This window comes from Macaca fascicularis, chromosome 13, assembly GCF_037993035.2.
Source record: "Macaca fascicularis isolate 582-1 chromosome 13, T2T-MFA8v1.1".
NCBI classification, from domain to species: domain Eukaryota; kingdom Metazoa; phylum Chordata; class Mammalia; order Primates; family Cercopithecidae; genus Macaca; species Macaca fascicularis.
This window is the reverse complement of record NC_088387.1, coordinates 8,402,250-8,426,794: the sequence shown is the minus strand read 5'-3', so window position 1 is coordinate 8,426,794 and position 24,545 is coordinate 8,402,250. Positions and strand designations below refer to the sequence as shown.

General features: G+C 34.5%; 1 long non-coding RNA gene across 3 annotated transcripts in view; it reads right to left on the bottom strand.

The window, feature by feature from the left end:
* LOC123568315 (uncharacterized) overlaps positions 1–24,545 on the bottom strand; it is a 203,191-nt gene that overhangs the window by 93,408 nt on the left and 85,238 nt on the right. The window contains exon 1 of one of the 3 annotated variants that reach the window (XR_012421735.1): positions 8,192–8,414. The exons of the other annotated variants lie outside the window; for them this stretch is intronic. This is a non-coding gene — a long non-coding RNA (uncharacterized lncRNA). Of the gene's footprint in view, positions 1–8,191; positions 8,415–24,545 lie in introns of those variants that run through there. 3 annotated transcript variants of the gene reach the window in all.

Genomic DNA, 24,545 nt, shown 5'->3' with positions numbered 1-24,545 from the left:
ACACTCAGTTAGTTATTCAAGAATATAGTGGCTAATTTTCTAGGAAATGTTATGAAAAACTGGCCAAAAGTTTCAGATGTTGGCAAACAAAGGTAAGAGTCTGGATCAAATAGAGACAACCCCAAATCTTTGAGATAAAAAAAATCAAACAAAAAAGAAAACGTACATTGTCTTGTGCTCAGCTGCCTACCTCATCTCCCACGAATGCAGACTCTTCTGACCTCTTTACTTAGTCTCCAGTGCTATCCTTGATCCACTCCATTCTTCATAAAATGCCCTTCATAAAAGTTGCTAATTTACAGTCTCCAGCCATGCAAATTGTCCTGTCGTTTTCCTCCTAGCTCTTAATTCTCCTATCGTGAAGCCTGCAGATACCATAGACCACTATTTATTTTGTATCCTTATCCATAACATCTTGGCTCCAAATTTAGGTCCCTAAGCTATCTAAATTGTTCTGCTAACCAAGTTAAATCCCAGAGCTTACAGCAGTTACAGGAAAAGTTTCCTATATCTCATCCTGGTGCTGTAATTGAAATTAAAGTAAATGATTCACACAGTGCACATTAATGTTGGCGCGGCTCCCTCTGCCTTCTTCCCAAATGACATTATGAGTTATGCCAAACTAAACTCATTTCCATTTTTGATATGGTTAACGAGTGGTAGATGAGGAGAATGCCATTGACAGAGTATAACTTGATTTCAGTCAGGCATTTAGGGCAAACAATGACTCTCAGACTTTTCTTTTGGACATGACAGGTAAATGTTAGAAGCGTGATACAAAAATACTCGAATAAAAATTGCCAAGACTTCATTAATTGCTTGGTGAGAAGCGGAAAGAAGAATTCCATTTCTAGTTTTTTTCCTCAACATTCCCTCTTTGACCCAGTCTTGATCAATAATATTATCAACAGGGCAACTGAAGTTAACATTTGGATAGTGACAGTAGTTTAATTTTTAGAAGACAGGAAAACCTAAGATAAAGAGCTTATACTGGGTAAGAAAACTACATTCTGAAAGAGTCTTAGTGACATTGTTCTCCACAACCAAAAGCAAACAAAGTTTTATGTATGTTGTGACTTAATAAAGGGAAGCTTATGCCACCATGAAAGCCTGCTTTTGAAGATTAGTGCCAAGGCATTGCTTAAAGGAAGATAAAACCATATGTAGACATACTGTGTGTGTACATATAAATATATAGCCCAGAGGAAAAAAGACTGGACAGAAACATACTATGATTTCAGATGCTGTCTCTGAATGATGGGATTAAGTTTTCTTTTTCTCTTTTACTTTCCAACATTTTCTAAAATTTAGGCAGTAATGGTATTGCTTTCCAATAATAATTTTTAAAAAGACACGAGTAATGGATAAATTAAAAACCTGGTCAAAACCAACTAGTAAAATTGAGCAAGGACGAACATAAAGCCCTGCATTTCCCTTCCAGAATCAACACTGGCCCACAAATTGGCCCCTGTCACACAATCCACATGAACATAGTGTTCCATACCTCCCCACTTACCCACCTCTGGCTCTCACTTCTGGTTCCAATCTGACTGAAACCCCAACAGTGGTTGGTTCTGCACTCCATACAGTAAGCCCCAAATGTGTTCATGAGTGCACGTCACTGCTTATTTTCCCAAGAATAGAGTGAGCTTTTCAATATGTAGAACCTTGTAAAAAATCAGGACCAGCACCCCGTGTTTGTCATGCTCACCACCATCTTATTAAAGTGTCCAGTCTCTCATTTGGTGCTAAAGTTGATTGATAATGCTTTTCAAAGCACAGACTTAACATACTGGTTGCAACATTTCTATATTTCTGTTTCTTTCTGTATATCATCTCTCAGTGGTAAAATTTCAAAATTCTTCCTCAAAACAGGGAGAATCATTGAAAGTCTGGTAGCACGTTGAAAATAACATATAGGTTAACAGTTGAGAAAAAATTGTCCTTTTTGTAAAAAGAGAGAAGTCACAATATTGAATTTTTACCGTTTAATGAGATATTTAAATTACATATAATCAAGAAGAAACCTATTATTTTAAATCGCTTCAAGGCTCTGATATGAGGGGTGAAATACATGATCCTTGGAAGATATTCCTGCAGCCTGCCTACCCTCCAGACTCAGTATCCTAATTTCAGCATTTCTTTCCCGCTCTTAACTAGAAAAGAATCTGCAGAGACCAGGCAAAAGTAGAAGTGACTTCTCTGTTTTCCCTTCACGTGCAGGTGATTCACTGAAGGTCAGCTCTAATTAGGATTCATTTTTATTAAGATCCCTCACCCAAGTTCTCTGTAGGTGAATGCTGGTCAACAGCAGGTTCTTGGATCTGGTAGAAATGGAGGACAGGAGTATCTTGGGGAGTGTAGTTTTGGTTTATATTTTTTATTTTCCTTTTATATCCAGAGTTTACTGAACATGTGATAAACTGGATAGTATTTTAACCAAGAGCAGAATGCCTGGGACAGAGAATTGTGAACTTTCATCATTCAGTGACATTGTACCAGCAATCAAGTGAATCCTCCTTCTAACTTTTTTAAAAAAGTGAATGTGGTACAGTAAAGAGAGTATCTCTCTATATCTAGAGAGAATATTTTTCTAGAATACAGAATGGAGAGTTTTTTTTTTTATTTGGATACAAAGTTTTGAAATGTACTCTGCTATCTCGTGCGCACCATTAAAAAAGTAGTTTTTGCTAAAATTTTTCTTTGTCATGTATACATTCTGAGATTTCCGTGCTCAACTGCACTCTAGTTAAAGACTAAACCTGGTGTGTCAAATTAGCACCTTGATGGGTAATAGCTCATTTCTAGTTCTTTCGGAACTAGAACTATGAGGGCCAAAAGAATTACTCTGGAACATCTCACTAACAAGAAATTTACAAAACAAAACAAAAAGAAGATGCCAATTGTTGACTGGAAGTGCTGCACTAAAGTTATCCCGGGAGGATTAGGGTCAAGTCTTATGATGCCAGAGCTAGTTCCCTTTTTTTTCCTTTTTTTTTTTTTAACATGACTTTTTTATCCAGCAACAGTGAGTATTTTCTTCTCACTTTCTTAAATTCTAACCTAACCAACCTGGTGGTCCTGGGGGAAAAAAAGGAAAGAAATTGTGGTCTGGTAAATTATTTGTACCTGTTTGCCAGACTGTCCTAGTCGAAGGTGTGTTGTATTATTTATTACAATGTATAAATATTGATTAAGCATACAGCATATCTTTTCTCCAAAGAAGAAAAAAAGTCAACAACAAACACACAAAACTCTAAACTCTTTTCTGAATACTACCAAACTGAAAATTCCAGGTAGATTACACTTGGAAACAGCAGCACACTCTTTTGAATGCTGCATGCCACAGACAAGCTCCCCTCTTGGTTCCACCCAGGGTGACTCTCATTTTTATTTCTGGTACAAGTGTGCTGAACACAGCATGTCTCTACGACCCAAGGAAAACTTCCAGTGGCCTCTGAATGAGAAGATGTTATTAGAATTTAAAAACCATACGCTTTTCAGAAATTCAACTCTGCTTATCCTTTGTTGTAATAACAGAAATCACAAATAATTATCGTAGTTAAACCATTTAGAGTAAAAAACCTCATAATGTTTCCTATTTATTAAGCATGTTTAACATAATATATGTTGGTTAATAAGTCACCTGAAAATGTTTAATTCAATATGCCCTTGAACTAATCTCACTCATTTCCACATAATCCGTGTGAAGGAATTGTAGTGTTTTGGGTTGACAGATTAAATATTAAAATATTTCTAGTCATGTCATTGCTCATATTTCTATTTTTCTCCTCATAGATTCTGAAATAGTATCTAAACATCAGGTTCCATTAAAATTTTATTTTGTTTTTAAGTTTCGGTACCTGTGAACTGTTAATATGCAATTCTTTGTTATAGCTTTTTGCTCTTCTTTGAGAATGCATCAGATGAGCATAAACAGACACACAAACACACACAAAGACACACACACACACACACACACACACACACATACACTCTTTCCTTAACATCATTTGAGTCTCAAGGACACTATGCTAGACTAATAAGGAAAATATTCTCTCATATTATGCTAGATAAAAATTCAGGAGTGGAATTCATTAATTAAATACAGAGTAGTGTCTATAAAATTCCATAGAACTAGAGAATAATATACTAACCAAAACTAGACCAAAGTTCCATGAGGGTATGACCAATGTCTGTTTATTTTCAATGCTGTTCCACAGCTGCATGGCACAGCAGTTAACATATGCATATCTGAAGAACAAATAAATGGATGACAAAACAAATGAATATGTTAATATAGAAGTAAATGAATGCTTTGCTAATGTTACCAATATTGGTAATTTGGAAAATCCTTCTGATGCTAACTGTGAAGAAAACATTCTAAAATTAATATGTGCTTCAAAATTTCAAAGTAACTTAGCTTTTATTATTGAAGCAATTCTACTCCAGTTGTTTTAGGACAACCAGAAAATACAAAATGCAAGAAGTAATAGTCATCCAAATCTAAGAAATAAATATTGTTGAAATCTTGGAATGTCTCCTACCACATTTACTTCTGTAAGTCTGTGAAAATTTAGAAAAGTTTTATTCTAATGCATGTACTGGTTTTTGTAACTAGTTTTGTCCAGATAAAATACATTATGGGCACATTTCCATGTTCATAAATTTATCATTGACATCATTTTTAATGGTGCCATGTCATTGAATTTATGTTACTATCTTAATTTTTGAATCAGCTTTAAGTTAGTCATTGTTATTATTATTATTATTTCTGATAAATATTCACCCCATGACACACATTCTACTTTAGAGAATCATTCTCCTCCACATTTATCCAAGATTTAGTGTGTATGAAAAAAGCGAGTTCTAGACCCTTTCTGCCTTGCTTGTGGTACAACGTACTGCTTGCATCTGTTGCTCTGATTTGAAAATCTCATTAATGCCTGGAGCTTGAAAGGAGCTGGAGAGGAGACTGTGATCTTTATTTTTCCTAAAATCTCTGTTAAAGGGAAAAATGTCATTTGTTTCAGTTTATTAAGATGTAAAACGGCTATAAAATGTAATGTGTAAATATACATCATTGACTAGTGGCTTAATTGTCTTCCCTTAAAGCATTTACTCAATGGTCCCACATTAAAATATATTCTTCAGTAATAGTCAGTCTCCTTGGGAATACATGAAACACCACATTATGAAATAAGATACATTTTACATGTGTGTAACTATCTTTGTGAAGCAAATCCTCCTTGTAAGTTGAGATATTAACTGCAATAATTATAACAAAAATAACATTATGGATATGTTATGTTTGCGTAAAAGCTGTAATTTTAACCAAAGGGAAATAAATCTTTATATTAAGTTAAATTTCAGTAGGCCAATTTGATTGCGCATTGATTCTCTTGTTTTTTTTTTTTTAAGGCTATTTTATTTTCCCAATAGAAAGTGTGATTTTAATCATAACAGTTGTCTTGCAAATAAATATTTTTAAAAAATAAAGTAAATTCTCCACTCTACTTGATTACAAAGCTTATTTAGCTCAGAATAGTGTTGCAAATAGTCACTCACCCTTTGGTCCTGGAAAAGTAATGATTTATGCCAAGCACAAGGCAGGAAATATACTTAATTTATTCATTGCACAACCTATACACCACCTCAGGGTGGGGTGGTAGGGAAGGCTGGAAAAACATTGTGCGCTAATAAATTATTTCTCCTTGTTTGGAAACCTGTCACTATGGTATACTGCTAGTAAAGCTTACAAATGATTTTTATTCTGGAGATGTTGATAAAAAAAGGAAAACATTGAGCTGTATATTAAGCTCTGCTTGTTTTTCTTTATAAAATTTCAATAGGAAAATGGATTATTAATTAGACTTTCACCAGAAAATTGTGGACAATGAATCCACATAAAAATAATCTAAAATTTTCATGATTTTTTTCTTTTTCTCACATGTGAAAATTTGTTTTCCTGATTTCTGGACTGTCTTCATGTTAGTATTCTCTGCAAATGTCAACATTTGAATAAACTTCCCAGAACCTACTCCGTGTAGACAGACGTCTACACGGTTGGCATAATCCAGATAATTCATGCAAAAATACGCAAATAAAAAACTCTTCTTATTGCCTTTGTAACATCCTTATTTCTTTTTCTTGACCTGAATTACCCCCATATTAGATCTCTGTAGAGCACCAATTCAAGAATAAATATTAACCCAACACTTTATTTTGTGTTGTGTAGACTTGGCAATGTACAGCCAATAAAAGCTACGTTAGAGCATCTGAACACTCAATTTAACCCTGAAAATTTGCATTTATAATTGATGGTTATGTTTAGCTGATTAACAGTATAGAGAAACACTCTGAAGATTACCAGTGAATTCCACTTATTTTGTAAAATAAACCCTAAGTAAGACACTGGTTGAATTTCAATCTACTCGCGATGAGATGGATTATAAGGAATTTCATGTGTAGACTCCTAAATTAATTTTTCTAAAATAAGATAAACACCAAGAGGCAAAAAGTTATAGAAATAAACTCAGCAAACATAATGACATAGTGAAAAGATTATTTGGTCATATTTAAACAGCTTGAGTGCTGTTGCTGAATGTCTTGAAGCTTTCAAAGGCAAGTAATTTAACATTACATATATTTAAGTTAAAAAAATAAAATGGACCCAAGGATTCTGTTGATGCTGAATGAATCTCAAAATATCAAACAAATTTAGCATTAAAGAATTTAAGATTAAGAAAAAAAAGGACCCTCTGAGGAAATATTTTCCCTTAACTTCTGTGTCTTCTTACAATTTAAAAATAAAATCCCCAATGATAAAGAACTACGTGAAATAAGATTTAGTGAAATACAGTCATCAATATTTTCATATTTATTTATTGCATTTAATTTCCATTTTAGATAGAAACAAACATTTAAAATCAATTTTCTTCATTGTTACTGAAAACTTTAAATTTTATCATTGAAGTGAGAATGAGAGGACAAAAAAAAAAAAACCACTTAAACATTCCCTTTAATTGAAGAAATATTTCCTTTGATCAAAAGTGATGAATGAAACTTTTGTTGTTGTTGTTGATAACTTTGTGAATTATCATAGATTTCGAGGGAAGAAATAAGAAGAGAAAGTCTTAGTGAAATGGTTATTGATTACAATCACATCATTAAGGCCTTATCTAGACCTCCAACAAGCCACATCCAGTGTTTTTCATTTATTCAGCATACATGTATTAAGTTTATAACAAGTACAATCCCGTGCAAGATGCTATGAATGATACAAAGGTGACTATGAATTTTATTTCTTTATAGCTCTCCTTTCTTCCAGAAAGAATTTTAGATGGTACAAAGACATAAAACACAGCCATTATGGAAAATAATATGGAGGTTCGTAAAGAAGTTAAAAATCATTTTCTTTTTTGGTGTACACCGAAAGAAAACGGAGTTTCCAGAAGTAAAGATCTCTGCACTCCTGTATTCAATGCAGCATTATTCACAATAGCCACGATATAAAATCAATCTAAGTGCCCATCACCAGAAGAATGAACAAATAAACTGTGGGGTGTGTGTGTGTGTGTGTGTGTGTGTGTGTCTATAGTGTATATGTGTGTGGAATATTATTCAGCCTTAAACAAGAAGGAGATCTTCTAATTTGCCACAGCGTTGGTGACCTGGAGAAAATACGCTAAGTGAAATAAGTCAGACACAGAAAGAAAAATGTTGCATAATCTTCTGTATGGAATTTTTAAGTCAAATATACAGAGATGGGTAATAAAACCATGGTTTCCAGAGTTGAGAGTGGCTGGAGAAAATGAGAAGATACAGCTTAAAGGAAAAGAAACAGATACGTAGAATAAACATGCTAAAGATCTGACATACAGCATAAGGACTGTCATTATTATTTATAGTTACAGTGGACTGTATTCAGGATTTTTGCTAAATGAGTAGATGATAGCTGCTTTTGCCACAGAGGGGAATATGGGCAACTCTGTGAGATGATCAATGTGTTCATTTGCTTCACTATAGTAATTATCTTACTGTATATATGCATCTCAAAACATCATTTTGTATCCCTTAAATATACACAATAAAATTTATTAAAACAATTGAAAAGAAAAACCTCCAAGCAAAACAGAACCAAAACAATGCTTGAAATATATATATTTATATATTTGCATCTTTTCCTCACCTTATTCACATAGGATTCCAATTCTCTTTAAAAACATGAGGGTCGGGGTATTCGGCCCTAAGCAACCAGGGAGAGGGGTGCCTCCCTGGAGGTTGGCCGATGGGTTCTGATGCTCTTAAAACAGCAGCAGGCACTAATGGGGCAGCATGGGCCAAAGTTGCAATAGCAGTGAGGGATGAACGTGCCTGCCCTAGGAGCCCTCACAGATTGGCTCTCAGCTCCAGTGACGCTGCCCGATTCCACACCCCAAAAGACTTTTAATCGCTGATGTAATGCTTAACTAATAGCAGACTGGCTTTAGTCAACACGCTACATCCTGAATGATTAGATTTTCTGAGAATTTGTTTCTTGTTGCTGTCCACAGCACCCACAACAATCGAGAACTCTTATTGACTCAATGTGACCTGATTGAAATTGAATAATGATGGAGTCGATAGTTTGCTAATGGCTAGCAAAAATGACAGAGATTGTTATTTTATTATTATTACTGTTATTTCGGCCGGTGCTTTTGTTTCTCTCTTCTTTGAAAAGAAAGAAAACATAATGGGCATGAAAGAGAGAAAAACAAATTAGGCATTTGAATGTGCCTCCATGTTATAACCTGTCTTTTTGAAAATATAAATTCTTCTCACAACAGCATGTCTATGACTCATGTTAAACAAAGCTTCATTTTGATTAGCAAAATTGAACATCCTGAAAGCAGAGCAAAAACATATCACACGTAATGATTAGGTAGCTGTTCACAATTAACAAAAAGGTATGGGTGCAGGTAAGATGGCCTCAAGATATCTTGAATATATTTACTTATTTTAACAGTCTGAGCTAAGGTGAACACAGGCATGGTGAACTAAACTGACCCCTCAGTAAGGTCATAAGTTCTCAGGAACATTCTAAATGAGTCTTTAGATATATGCACAAGCACATATATGGAAATCATCTTCTAAAATGACTGACTTTCTTTGAATCCCAGAAATAAATAAGCATATATTCCCTATAATCTTTCAGACATAGCCACAGGTCTTCCTTGCTTATATTCGCCCCACTCTAACTTTCTTTTGGCGTATTTTCAATATAATTTGTCACTTCCACTCATTTATTTCACTCCTATATTCATATAATTTTATATGTAAGCCTTACTGCTAAGAACATTCAACTAATTACACAATGAGGTATTTCCTCATTCCCTTATTTATGTTTCTGTTTCACAAAGGTCCACTAATGATATATTTCTTTTGTCTGAAACTAAAGCTAAATCACAACAAAGAACTGGAGATGACTGAAACGAATTCTGTGGTATTATATATTCCTAATCTCTGCCCAATACTAGTCCCCGTCTTTCTCCCCCTTTCCCCAGGCTTAGCATATTTGTCAGTTTCTTGACTTGAGATTGTGAGCCTACAGGGCAGATGTGATGTACTATTCCATCATTCTGCATGGCTCAGAGCATGATGTTGGTGCTTACAGAAATGTGAAACATAATACCAATAATAATTGCATGCAGTGCATTCAGAAAATGTTCATTAAATAACAGTTATGTAGTAGCCAGCTTTGTGTCTTCCTGAGAATACAGATGAGTGTGTGTATGAGTGTGTGTGTGTCTGCATGTGAATGTGTGTGCAGGCATGTAAGTATGTCTCCAAATACACCCCCCCCACACACACACATAGATTTAAAAAAATGCATAAACCTTTTCTCCTTTGTTTCTATATGCCTTTCTACTGTCATACTGAACACAAAGTCTCTAATCATTTCTTGTACATTATCAACATGCCGTATGTTGCAGCTGTGTGTCTACCTTTGTGTATATAGCATAGGAAAATGGTTTGGGGTATCAGCTCTGAATAGAGCTATCTTTTTCAATATTAGTAAAAATAATTTGGTTTTAATATTCTATTTTTAGGTAACCAGATTTAATTAAAGTAAAAGTAATCATGTTCTCATATAAATCACTTACTAGTTAGTGAACAATAGTGAACTATAAAATGTTTCATGACATTTAATGTTTATTTTTCTTTTAAAATTCCTAATGTGTATCACATGAGACACAAACACAGGTCTTCACGTGGGTCTTTAAACTATCTATGGGTAGTAAAAACAAGATTATAATCATGGTAAAAACAAGATCATAATCAATCAGTGGTATGCTGGTACATGACTTGATAGAATAAAATACAGCTAGTTTACAAAACCTGGAATGCATTAATTAGGCTTTTATGATTTTGGAAGGAAAACCATGCAGGTGGCATTATCCATATTCTTTATAGAATTTCTGTTTTTAAGATGATCTGAGTTAGATATTTTTGAGGTTTCTTGCTATCTCTATAACAGTGAAAAGAAAATTGGGGCATTTTTTTGTTGTTTTTTTAAAATCTCTAAAAGGCAGGCCTGCCCTACTTTCACCTGAACATAACTTCACATTTTATTATCACACTCAGAACAAAGGCTGCTGCACATGAAGTTTCAATTGCTCCAACGAAAATCCATCTGATGCTGTATGGTTCTGTACTAAACAGACCTTAATTTGGTCTGAAAAGAAAATTAAATCCAAGCAAGAATTCAGGAAGAAAAACAAAGGAACCAGGATTTCTTTTGTGTCCTCAAGGGAAAAAAAAATGTGGGGCATGTAGAATATTACAAAGCTTTAAGGTGCAAAATTTGGCTCCATCTTTTAAAAAATGTTTAATGAGGACCTACTATGTAGAAGACATGGTTCTGAGCATCCTACATGAATTATTTCACCTAATTATACAACAATCCTACAATGCAGGTGTTATGTGTCCCAGAGCTACAATGGATGTAAGGATTTAAGGCTCAGAGAGGTTATGCAACACATTTTTCTCACTCAGTGACTAAGTGGTATAGCATTCAGATTCAGGCAAGTCGAATTTCATCTGCACTTAACCATTTTAATTAATATTTACATATTAATTTAGCCAATAAGAGAAGCTTAGTATTTATGAATATTATAGACACATCAAGATTTCAAAATCCTAAATGATTATTGGACATTTGGGGTAAGATATGTGGCCTCTTTTGCAGTAAAATGCTGGCTAGTAAATCCAGCATAGAGCAAGGTAAGAAAGTTTAAATCCCTTCCTTTGGCTTTTATAGCAGCTTTGGTAGAACAGTTCAAATGGCTGACTAAATTAAATTTGGGGAAAAATAGTGGATCAACTGATTGGCAGACCTGTTTTCCATTGATACAGACAATTAAAAATTTATGAAAAACATAAAGTTTATAATACTATGTTTCAGTTTCTGCTGTACTAACCACTAGTTGATTTTTCCTGTCTTTTTTTGCTTTCATTTATAGACCATGGCCAGCAAGTATTCTGCTGCTTTACTGTATGTCAACAGCAACACCAATTAGAAAGATATTACAATTCTACTACATGGTAATAGCATCCAAGACAAATCATAGCTGGGCTGCAGACGGCAGCTTCTCTTCAGAAAGGCATTCTTCCTTTTCTCAATGCAGTAATTGTTGCACTTCCCTAGTGGAAGAACCTGAATTGTGGAAATAATGTAAGTTTCACTATAGTTTGAGCACATAAGAGAGAAAAACGGTTAGTAAAATTTGAAATGGTTTGAAAAATAATTGTCTGCCAAAATATAATTTGTTTCTCAGAGTTAAAGAAATAAACTGCATCTATATTTACCATTCAAGCTCTTCCTTAAGCCTTTCCTATGTCCTTGCTGGGCTTTCTGTATTTTAAATTTGATAGACTGTCCCTGAATGAATTAAATTCACATAAAGTACAGCCAAAGCCACCAAATGATAAAAAAAAAAAAATCATACAAAAGCAGGACATAACCCAAAAGGAAAACAAGTTATATGAATGAGAGGGTTGCAACCTAAGTGTAATATTTGTTTCATTTGACATTTGATGAGACAGTTCTTGGTGGGGGCTTAGTTTCATTTCCTTGGCCTCAGTCTGGGACTTTTAGAAAATGTATGTTCCCAGGCTGGGCATGGTGGCTTACGCCTGTAATTCCAACACTTTGGGAAGCCGAGGCCGGTGGATCACCTGAGGTCAGGAGTTCAAGACTAACCTGACCAATATGGTGAAACCCCATCTCTACTAAAAATACAAAAATTAACCAGGTGTGGTGGCATGTGTCTATAGCTCCAGCTTCTCAGGAGGCTGAGACATGAGAATTGCTTGAACCCTGGCGGCAGAGGTTGCAGTGAGCGGAGATCGCACCACTGCACTCCAACTTGGGCAACAGAGTGAGACTTTGTCTCAAAATAAATAAATAAACAAACAAACAAACAAATAAATAAATTAAAAATTAAAAATTAAAAAAAAAAAGTATGTCCCACAAGTGAGTTTGGAACCTTGACATCATTCTCATTCCATGGAAAGACAATATAATGAAAAGCACTTGGAGTCTACCAGATAAAACATAAGCCTTCATTGTGACTGTAGGTCATTTGTGTACAAGGGCATGTCAGCAGGGATCAAATGGACCAACAGAGAGGTGGGAAGTCTCCATCTTCAGAGACAAATCTGGGAGCACTTTTAAAATATTTAATTTGTGTTAGGAACTTTTCCACTACTTATTCAGTACCTCAAGTGGTCACTGTCTTTATATTTCCCACCAAGTGTACTGCCCCTCAGGGTAGACTGTCATCCAAGCATTAACTACCTATCAAAATCTGTCCAGCCTTAAACTTACTCAATGAAAACTATTATAACGTTTGCAATCACAATGATAGCCATAAGAAATATTGACTGAGTTGTTTCTATGGAATATTCACCCTTCTGAAGGCTTCATAGCTATTTGCCCACTTATTTCTTACCATAATTTTATGAGATACATAGTTTTCTTGTACCATTTTATGGATGACGAAACTGAAGCCTTCCAAGAAAAATGACAAATGAGAAGGAAAGTAATCAATAAAGCAATTCACATAAAACTTTAAATGACTGGCAACCTTCAGAAATATATGGAATGGGAAATACCCTCATTATCTCTGATGAGTCCTAATTGACAAATTTTAACTCAATAAAAGAAACAAATGAGAAAAAAATAATGCAGTGATTAGAGAAACGGCATTTGAAAAAGTCAACATCCATATCTGATAAACACTTGAAGCAATAAAAAAATACTAGGGAACCTCTTCAACTTCATAAAGAACATCTAACAAAACTGGCAGCTAGTATTATAATTAATGGTGAAAAACTGGGCACATTCTTCCAAGATCATGGCCAAAGCAATGGTGTTCTCTTTCACCACTTCTATTCAACAGTGTACTGGAAGTCCTAGTTGGCTTAATAAGACAGGAAATGAAATAAAACATACACAGATTGGGAAGGAAAAAATAATATTATGTTCATTAACAGATGACATAATCATCTCTATAGAAATTCCCAAAGAATGGATTGAAAAACTTACAAAAAGAAAAAGCTTCCAAGAACTAATAAGCAAGTGTAGTAAAGTGCAGGATGCAAGGTTAATACACAAAAGTAAATTGTTTTCTGTATGCCAACAAGGAATAGATGGAGCTTGAACTTTTAAAAAATATCCTTTATAATAGGAAAGGAAAGGAAAAGAAGAAAGAAAGAAAGAAAAAAAGAAAGAGAGAAAAAAAGAAAGAAAGAAAAGAAAGAGAGAGAAAGAAAGAAAAGAAGGAAGGAAGGAAGGAAGGAAGAAAGAGAGAGCAAGAAAGACCAATATAGGCATACATCTAACAAAACAGGTACAGGATCTATAATGTGCAAAACTACAAAATTCTCATGAAGGAAATCAAAGATCTAAATAAATTGTGAGATACTGCACATTCATGAATAGAAAAACTCAATAATATGTCAAAAATCAGTAATATGATGACACATCTGTCCTTTCCAACTTGATCTGCAGATTCAATACTGTCTGAATCAACATCCCAGCAGGCTATTTTATAGATATCAAAAAACCGTTTGTATACTTTATGTAAAAAAGAGCCAAAGATTTGGAAAAGCCAATATAATACTAAAGAACAACAAAGTAAGAGGACTCACAATAACCAATTTGAAGACATAATTAAAAGCTACAATAATTAAGACAGTATGGTATTTGCAGAAAAACAGATACATGAATCAATGTGAAAGAATAGAAAGCCCAAAATGGACCCATGCAAATATTACCTGATCTTTGACAAATGAAAGAAAAAAACATTTATTTTCAGTAAATGCTGCTGAAACTTTTGGATGTTTATGTTTAAATAAAAGAAACTAGACACAGACCTTATACCTTTCACAAAATGAACATATATTTAAATGGAAAATACAAAATTATGAAACTTCTAGAAGAAAATATAGGAGAAAATCTATGTGACCTTGGGTTTAATAATGATATTTTACATACAACACACAAAACAAAATTCATGAAAAGAAATTTGGTTTGACTACTTTATTAAAATTGAAAACCTGAATTCTGTGAAAGACGCCGTTAAAAGAATCAAGACAAGCAATAAGCTCTAAAATAATATTTTCAAAACATATATCTTATAAGGAACTTGCAAGTTCTTTATGTATATATAACACACAAGGAAATGTAAGACTCAACATATAAAATCACCAAACCAATTTTAAAAATGGGTAAGAGATCTGAGCAGACATCTTACCAAAGACACAATGTAGTAAATATACATATGAGATATGCTCAATATCAATGCTCTTTAGAGAAGTGCAAATAAAACAATGAAATAGCAATACACATCAAAATTGCTAAAATTCAAACACTGAAAATATCAAATGACAGCAAGGATGTGGAGATATTATTCTTTGCTGGTGGAAATGCAAAATGTATAGACACTTCAGAAGATAGTTTGGCAATTTCTTACAAATCTAAACATAGTCTTTCCATATGATCCAGCAATTGGATTCCTAGGTATTTATCCAACTGATTTGAAAGCATGTCCATACAAAAGCCTACACATAAATGTTTATATCTTCTTTATTCATAATCACCAAAAACTGAGAAAAACCAATATTTCCTTCTATAGGTGAATGAGTAAACAAAACGTGGTACATATATACAATGGAATATTTGTTATTTAGAAATAAAAGGAAATGAGCTTTCAATTCATAAAAAGATGTGGATAAATCTTAAATACATATTGCTAAGTGAAAGAAGCTACGCTGTAAATGTTATATATTGTATATTACATGACATTTGAGAGAGACAGAACATTAGAGATGGTAAACAGATTAGTGGTTTCCAGGGTGGTATGAAGAGAGTGACAAGACAGTCTAACTATGTTACGAATGTGGGAAAGAATTTTACTGAAGGCGGTGGGGAAAATGGCATTAACCTAAGTAACCTTGGAGGTGAGTGAAATTTATTAGATTAAATGGAAAAGGAACCGTATGTGGGTGTTATACTCTTGTTGATAAAGTGTTTTACCCATGGATATATGGGTTAACAATTCTGATGCCATTGTGCATGTATACTGGAACTGAGCAATCACACAAGTGAATGAACAATCGTGGGAACCATGGTTTTCACTATCGGAGTAGGAAGATTCAGAAAGCAAGAAAGTAATCCAGTTTGCCTATTACCACCCCAGCCTTGTCCTCACCCTCTCATAGGGCAGGCCATTCTAAGCTATTTCTGAAATTTATAGTTTTTTTAAATCACTGTTAAAATTGTCTATTTCTAAACCTCTAAACATTCTTCTTTCCCTTATTGTAATCATTATTATGTAATAAATTATTCATATATAAGTTTAATCCTAGCAACCACCATTGTCTAAGCACTTGGTAAATATCATCTCACTTTCTTTTTATAACAACCCCATGAGGAAAACAGTATTCTAATTCTCAAGATGACAATAATGAGGACGAGCAATCAGAATCTGACCACAGCATCACAGCTAACTTAGTCATTCGTAAAGTTGACAACTATTTTTAAGCAACTGCCAGATGCCAGTCCTTGTGGAGTCACCAGGTGTACGATGATGAGCAAATTTTCAGGGACCATGTTCCAAGGAAAGCTACAGTCTCTATTGAAAGACAAATACTATACGAGGAAACATACTTATGTGCAATTTAAGTGTCGGTTTATAAAGGAAATGAACCAAGGCAGGGTCTTTATTAGTTAAGTGGACAATGTAGGTTCTTTAAGGAACTCACATGTAAATGGGAGTACAAAGGATATTAAAATCTCAGAGGCCATGAGAGTGGAGGGAGATATGAAAATATGTTCCTGGCAGAGGAAACAGACTATGTGATGATGCCAAGGCAAAAATTCTCTTGCTATTGTAGAAACTACTAAGAATTAGTATCTGGAAGAGCAGGTTTACTATGATAGGATTATCACACTCCATAGTTCTTGCTTTCACTCAAACCAGAACACTACAGAATTTCTCCTATAAACATTTTCTCCTAAATGTAAAAGGTGATTACTGTGGAAAATCAACAAAAGTCAGAAAACACTAGAAAAAAGCAACCATAATCAGTAATCCCATTGTATACAAATGCCAAATTTTTTGGTTTCCAGTCTTCTAGTAGTTTTTCTCTGTGTTTTTGGCTTATAAAACATTGAGACCAAACGATATACTTAAAAAATAATAGACCTTAGTGTCTCTTTCATAAAAGATGGAAATAAAAGTAGTTTTGGCCAGACATTGTGGCTCAGGCCTGTAATCCCAGCACTTTGGGATGCTGAGGTGGGTGGATCATGAGGTCAAGAGATAGAGACTACCCTGGTCAACATGCTGAAACCCCGTCTCTACTAAAAATACAAAAATTAGCTGGGTGTGGTGGCACATGCCTGTAGTCCCTGCTACTTTGGAGGCTGAGGCAGGAGAATCGCTTAAACCCGGGAGGCGGAGGTTGCAGTGAGCTGAGATCGCGCCACTGCACTCCATCCTGATGACAGAGCAAGAGTCTCTCTCTCTCAAAAAAAAATAAATAAACATATTTAGGAGTATCAGTTCATTATAATAATTTTCCATGTTTTCAATACTGTGCAGTGACATTGTTTAAATGCTGCAACTGGCAAGCCAACTTGCAAGTATGCCGTACTTTAAAAAATACCTTCTTGCTGGTAATTTGTATGGTTTTCTTAATTTTATGTTATTACATAAATTTTGGGTGAATATTTATAAATAATATTGTATAAATAAATATTATAATGTTTATAAATAATGAATAATAAATAAATAAGTAAAAATAATATTTTTATTAATAAATTTCTAGTAAATTTCCCAGAATAAATTATTAAAAGTGGAAATACTCTGCCAAGCAGAATAAGCATTTTTAAGATTGCTTACATGTATTGCTGACTTGCCCTACCAAAGCCTTTTTGTTAATTAACATTTACATCAGAACTATATGACAGGCCTTGCTTCCTTATACTCTGGGCAACCTGAAACAGTTTTAATGTTCTTTTATTACTTTTTTTTTTTTGGATAGGCAAAATGTAGATATTGTAGCTTTATTTTGCATGCCCTTTGACTTTTGACTTCTTCATTTGTGAATTGTTATTCATATTATTTGACCCTACTCCTGTGGGAAATAAATTAATCAATTACTCCAGTGTAGTTATTAACTCTTTCTGTCTATGTTAAGTTAAAATATGACTAAGTTGAATACATTCATTAATCATGTTTCTGAACTTCCTCTTGCACTTATTTATCTTTGTTCTACTTACTCTACTACCACATTGTTTAACTTATTATAACTTGACAACATACTTTAGTAGCTGATACTGCTAAAGCCTCATATGATTCTCTATTTCTAACTTTTATTCACCTTTTTATCTTAATTTATTTTTCCAAATTTTTTGGTTAATCTTAAAAGAATCAGCTATTTTTGTTGTTATTGAAATTTTATTGTACTTATATATTTAACTTAGAAATAATTGTATTTATAAGTTCAATTTTGTACAAGTTCAATTTTATACAGTATTTTTTTTTTATTAACACCTCCATGTTTTCAAGACTTCCTGATGTCCTGACAATATTTTTAGTGTTCTTCCTATAAGACTTAATTATTTGTTATTAAATGTGCTTCTGAATGAATGTGATTTTCCCTTCCCCAAAACTATATGTTTTTATTGCTAGTTCTATAAATCAGTTTTTGATTTCGTGTATTTAGTGTCAACTCTATCTCAGTAAAAATATTAACTGATTGTATAGTTTCTACTTGATTTACTTAAGCACTCTTGGTAATATCTATTAAATACAGATAATCAATAAATTTTATTTTTCTCTTTTATTATATAGAACACTTATTTACTTTTATTGAGCTATTGCATTGTCTATAGGTTATCCCGAAAGTTTAAATAACAATTGTAGGCACCTGTGCCTTGCTTCTATCTTTGTCAACAAAAGCAATAAGAGTTGACATTTATCACACACTTATTTTGTTCCTGGTACTGCCCTGAGCCCCTCTTTCTTTAGTCTTGATATATTAGAAACTACTTTTTTATTTTATTTTTTATTTTTTAAAATTTATTTTTATTTATTTATTAATTTTTTTAAGACAGAGTCTCACCCTGTCACCAGGCTGGAGTACAGTGGCACTATCTCGGCTCACTGCAGCCTCCACCTCCCAGGTTCAAGTGATTCTCCTGCCTCAGCCTCCCAAGTAGCTGAGACTACAGGCGTGTGCCACCACACCCAGCTAATCTTTGTATTTTTAGTAGAGATGGGGTTTCACCATGTTGGCCAGGATGGTCTCTATCTCTTGACCTCGTGATCCACCTGCCTAAGCCTCCCAAAGTGCTGGGATTACAGGCCTGAGCCACAATGTCCGGCCGAAACTACTTTTATTTCCATCTTTTATGAAAGAGACACTAAGGCACTGAGACATTTAGTAAATTGCTCAAGTTCACGTGGAGAGTTAGTGATAGAGTTTGAGACATGAGTCCAGAAAGTTTGATTCTAGAGTTCAGATCCTTCCCAGTGGATCTTCCTGGCAGTGGTCAAAGGAGTGATGCTAATAGGAAAAAAGAGTATATAGTGAAAGAAAAGAGTGTGAAAAACATATATTTTGTGTCTCTAAACCCAGAATTTTCTTTATACAGTTTCATCAGTCATAAAGTTCTATTCTCCTGAGATACAACTTCATAAGAACAGTTCTGTTTTCAGGTAACATCTTCCCACTTAGTTATTTAAAACACTTAGAAATGTCATTTTAATACTATAGTGTAAGGAAAAAATAGTCTATTTGCCTCTTCCTTCCAGTATTCTAATTTGCAATGGTCACAGATTTTGATCCCATGAAAAGCATTTTAGCTTGGGACCTGCCAAGTGAAGCCATAGGTGGAAACTGAGAAATGGAGAAGACAAAGGTGGAAGCTCAAAGGGGCCACGCCCGTCTTTGGCCAAAGCCTGCAGACCCTTTCAATCACTTTTGAATAAACTCCCCACACTCTAGGATTTATGACTCGCTGGACTTCTCACAAAGGGTCAATGGAAAGAACTGAGTGAATAATTATGATGATTCATTATGCACAGTGACTCATTTCACTCTGTACCTAGGATCATGAAACTTAGGTCCACTTTAACAGGAACTTTATGCCCAGGAATCATACATTCCACATGAAGTCTGGAAATGATTCTTTCTATCTGAGTAAGAAGTTAGCATATGCGATACCATTAGGGAGACAGATCTAAGGGAGGAAACAAAAGGTCTGAATATGTAACCAAAAAGTATTGGTACAACCTTAATGTTTTAACGTGTGTAGCTTGCACACTGTCAATATATTCTAACTAATGGAAGTAGAAAGATAGAGAGAGAGCATCTAAAGATGATTATATTGAGAGAGATGTGGAGAGAAAGAGAGAAACCCCTTTGCTCCCTCTGGTTACTGAAACAAAACAAAAAACAAAGCTTCCAGGCTGATAGCCATCACTCTATCATTCAAAAGTGTTACATTCATCATTAACTTTGGTTGCAGTTTCTCTGGGACTCCAAGTTAGCCTTCCAAACCACGTCCCAAAAGTCCTAACTGGAAGATCTTTATACATTTCCCTCCCCTGCCTGGTTTTTTTTTTTTTTTTTTTTTTTTTTTTTTTTTTTTTTTTTTTTTTTAACTGCACTTATTCCAATAAGCATGCTGAAAAGCATGGTCGCTAAATACTGATTTGCCCATTCAGTAATTCTTAGAGCTGTCCAGGCCTTTGAGACAGCTGTCCCCTCCCAGCTTGAGAATGAGGCCCTCTGGAAGAAGCAGGGGGGTAGACTGGCTTATTAGACAGAAATTGACAGACATAGAATGAAGGGCATGAGAGACCCCTCAGAAACTCATGTGGACCATTGTGGAAGGATTAGTGGAGGAGAACACACTTCAGGAGGCCTGTGGGCATATCTCCACAAAGAGGAGAGAACAGGAGGGCCGTGGGAGGTGGGGTGGAGAGAAGTCCATACTTTTAGTTATATATTTTATTAGACCTGATTTGGCATTCAGAGTCCTTTCTCAATATTTTGTGTCTATTTCCTCTCAACTCTTTAATATTTATCCCATTCAGGGCATTATGTACTCTATGATGAGTTGGCATGGGCAATGTTCAATCTGCAGTAATCTGTATGCATTTATATTGCGAGCCGCTCCCTAATTGGTTTTCATCCAAGTAATCCCACAGAGAATAAGGTTACGTGCTGAAAAGGGCTGAGGTGAGAGAGTGGGTAAAAGGGGACTGGGAACTCTTTTCCTGGCCTTATTAGAATGCTGTGAGCATCTGCTTTAAGGAGAAAAAGATGTCCATATTTCTTAGGTTCTCCTACGTCATGAATAAGCATATAGTACACCCCAGAGCACACCTAATAAGCCAGAGAGATGAAATAATTTGGGTGTAACTCCACCCATTTCTAGATGATACAATGGCTGGTATAACATAGATAGAATATTAGGTTCAAAAGAGGACACATAAACATAAGTAATTGGAAAATTAATTAAAATTGAGAAAAAAAAATCAGCATTTTGTGATAGTTCCCTAAGCCTGTAATTTTGGAAGTCATAAGCTTCAAGCAGACATTTTCATACGTGTTTAAAAACAAGGGCAACTAAAACTAACCATACTTCTGATTGCATCTTTTTATTATTGTTTTTATCTCCCATGAGTCCCACAGATATTTTTATTCATCTTCAGCAACACATCTAGTGTGGGAGGCTATGTATGTAGCGCATGTGTGTGTATTTGTCTGAGTACGGTCTGTCCCATTGTAAATGGGAATGAAGCTTTGTAGGACGTGAATATGTTTCACTAATACGATTTCAAGGTGAAAATATTGAGACATTACCTTAAAGTTTTAAAATATGTGATGAGAATTTACCTCTCTGAAAGAAATATGACATTTTGATTTGTATAAATATTGCAATTGTCTTTACTCCCTGAAAATAGTGTCCATTTTTCACTTGCTATCCTTAGCTGGGCTGGTGCCTTGATTAGGATAATTTGTTTCAAGTGCACTACGGTATAGATAACAGATTGCATAAGAAGACTGACGCTTCTATATTTTCTACTATAAAATGAGAATACCATGCTTGGTCATCATGCTTGTTTTAAAAGTAATTATCGTTTTCCAAGTCCAATTCACTCTCAGAAAAGGAATCCGGAATTAGTCTTTCTAAAACAGAAAAAGAGACAGTGGTGTAATTGTTCTTCCTCCTGGGAAATATGCTTTGCCTTAACTACATAAAGCAACACAAAAACTTCTATAAATAATTACAGTAACAACATGTTATGCCAAGTAAATAAAAAAACACGCTGTATATTTAGAATTAAAAAATGTTAAAACAACACTTTTAAAAACTGCATCAGATCACAAAATGAAACCACCCAAAGAAGTTGTAGTAATGTAAGTAGGTGTAACTCTTTATGAAATCTCACTTGGAATTGTCTTATTCTCTTGCTTATATGTCAAGTGACTTATTTTATAATGGCTTAAATAGAAAAGTCCTATCAAAAAAAGAAAGAATATTTTTCTACTAAGAATCTCAGTCTCGAAGGCCGTTTAACTCAGCTCAGTCATCTAGTTTATTCTGCATTAGAGGAACTTCTCATTTAATTTACCAGTCCATAATAGGTAACTTTTTCAATATGGAGCTAAAGGTCACTATTATATGTAAGGAAAATTAAGCCGATGTTCTTGGTTGCCTTACAGTTCTCCTAGTTCAACTACTCCAATAAATGAACATGTACAACAAGCCGAAGGGCTTTTTATTACAAATTTAATTCATTTCTCTAGACAACTGTGAAATTTGCCATTGACATTAGTCATTACCCCAAGGCGAACTAAAAGATGATCTCAGTTAATAAATGATCCTTAACAAGGAACGCTCCTATCTCCTGTGATATTGGCACAGGCACATTTTATTAATGCAGGACTTGCTTCCTGCCAGAACACCAGCATTCACGACTATTTGGTGTGCTTGTTTCCTCTTCCTGCTCCTGATATTAATAATTATGCAACGGGATAATTAGCAACACAAAGAGACAGTACTATGAGCTTGAAGCTAGATTTTCAGCACGTTAACCTTCTGGGAAATAAGAACAGAAGCAAAGAGTCTAGCCAAATAACCAATGCAGGTTGATTTCACAGTGTGTAAAAGGCTAATTATCTGTGAAAAGTCTGACCTCAAGTAACAAAATTACAGAAATGTGCAGGCATTTTATTTTAAATAAAACTCAGAGACACTGCTTCCGATTCTAAAGAAATCTGATTAGCAAATGTATGAAAGAAGAGATTTGAAACGTAAACAAAAATAAACTCTGAAGGAAATTGATAATATCTGGAAATAAATGTTAATGATCAACTCAGACACCTGAGCATGTACGGTAAAAAATAAACTACTTTCTTTCCCTATCCCCAACACACACCCATTACAACGAAGAAAAAAAAAAAAAAGAAAAGAAAGAAAAAACAACAAGCACACACTCTGTATGTGACAGAAGTAGGTTAAGTATATTTTGTTTACTGGAGACAGGCTACAATAAAAAGCAGAAAATATTACTACTTCTTTACAGATACCATATGTAATTCATTCTGATAGAGGAATATTTATCCACTAGCAGTAATAACAAACCACAATTTTTGTCATGAAAAAAATAAATTGTATTTGCAAAAAGCAAACACATTACAGAGTGTGTAAAAATGCAATATTCCCATTTTCTAGTCAGAGTTCCAATTTATTGAAGTAACAGAGCAGAAAATGCACTGACAGCTGTTACATTTTATTGCGAATTAGTATATACGTTTTATATCCAGTGAGCAAATGCATGATACATTGTATTCCAGTAATTGCCACTGGCTTTCCAAATGGAAACCGAATGATCTTAGTGCAATTACACTCAGGAGAGTACATAGAACAACCTCTAGTTCTACATTATAGCACTTTAACAATACTAATATTAAATATATTTTATTTCTTAAATGAAGGATTAAAAAGGTCAAGCTGGATTTTAAAAATCAACAAAAATAGTGCTCACGTGGTATATGTGCTACCTCATAAATCCTGGATGACTATTTTTTATTTAAGTTATTAGGATATTGTAGTTTGGAATGATCAGGAAGGTTAAATAAAGTTTCTCTCCTCTGCTCCCTCTCTCCTTGTTTACTATATCAATATTTTACTATCTGTGATGGCTCTTTCTCTATTCCCCTTTTAGCAATGGAATGGAGGGATTTAAAGTGATGGGAAGAGGGGGCAGGTGTTAGAATACTTCAGAAAATGAGCTATACGCTGAGTTTCCACTTTACCCTGAACAGCCAAATCATCTTTGATTCCCTCCCTCGTCCCTCCCCGATAGCTACTCTTCCTAACATGTATGTGCATTAGCTACAGGCCTAAGGAGAGAGCCATTTATTTTCACAAGGGTTAATTCTGATTTCATAGATCATCTTGCTAATGCTTAAGACTACAGGTTAACAGGTAAGCACATTCTAGCATTCTAACTACCTTCCCAGTCATTTCAAATTCATTAGAGGCAAATTTTCTTGCATACTTTAAGAACCCTATTTTTTTTTCGATTTTTGGGGACCTTTATAATATGCTTAAACCCTTTTGCTTGGCATCTCGTCCTCTGACAGCTTCCCCACCATCAGTTTCTGCGGTGAAGCCTTCAATAAATCCGGCTGTCTCCTCCCCTCTAGTGGTTACCAGCCCGCCTTGCAGCACAGGGAATGCCGAGATCTTCAGAGGACCCACAGAGGGACATTTGTGTAATTCTTTTGGCTTAGAGAGGAAAGGGGGAAAAAAATAAACCAACCCAGTCATCATTGCAGAAAATAAAATTTATCAAGCATTTAAAACAATATGCTAGTGACGGCTGCATCTTAATCAACACCAACCTGCTGACAGATTTGCAATTTGAGCTAGTTATTAGTGATTGAATTAACAGCATGTCACAACTTGT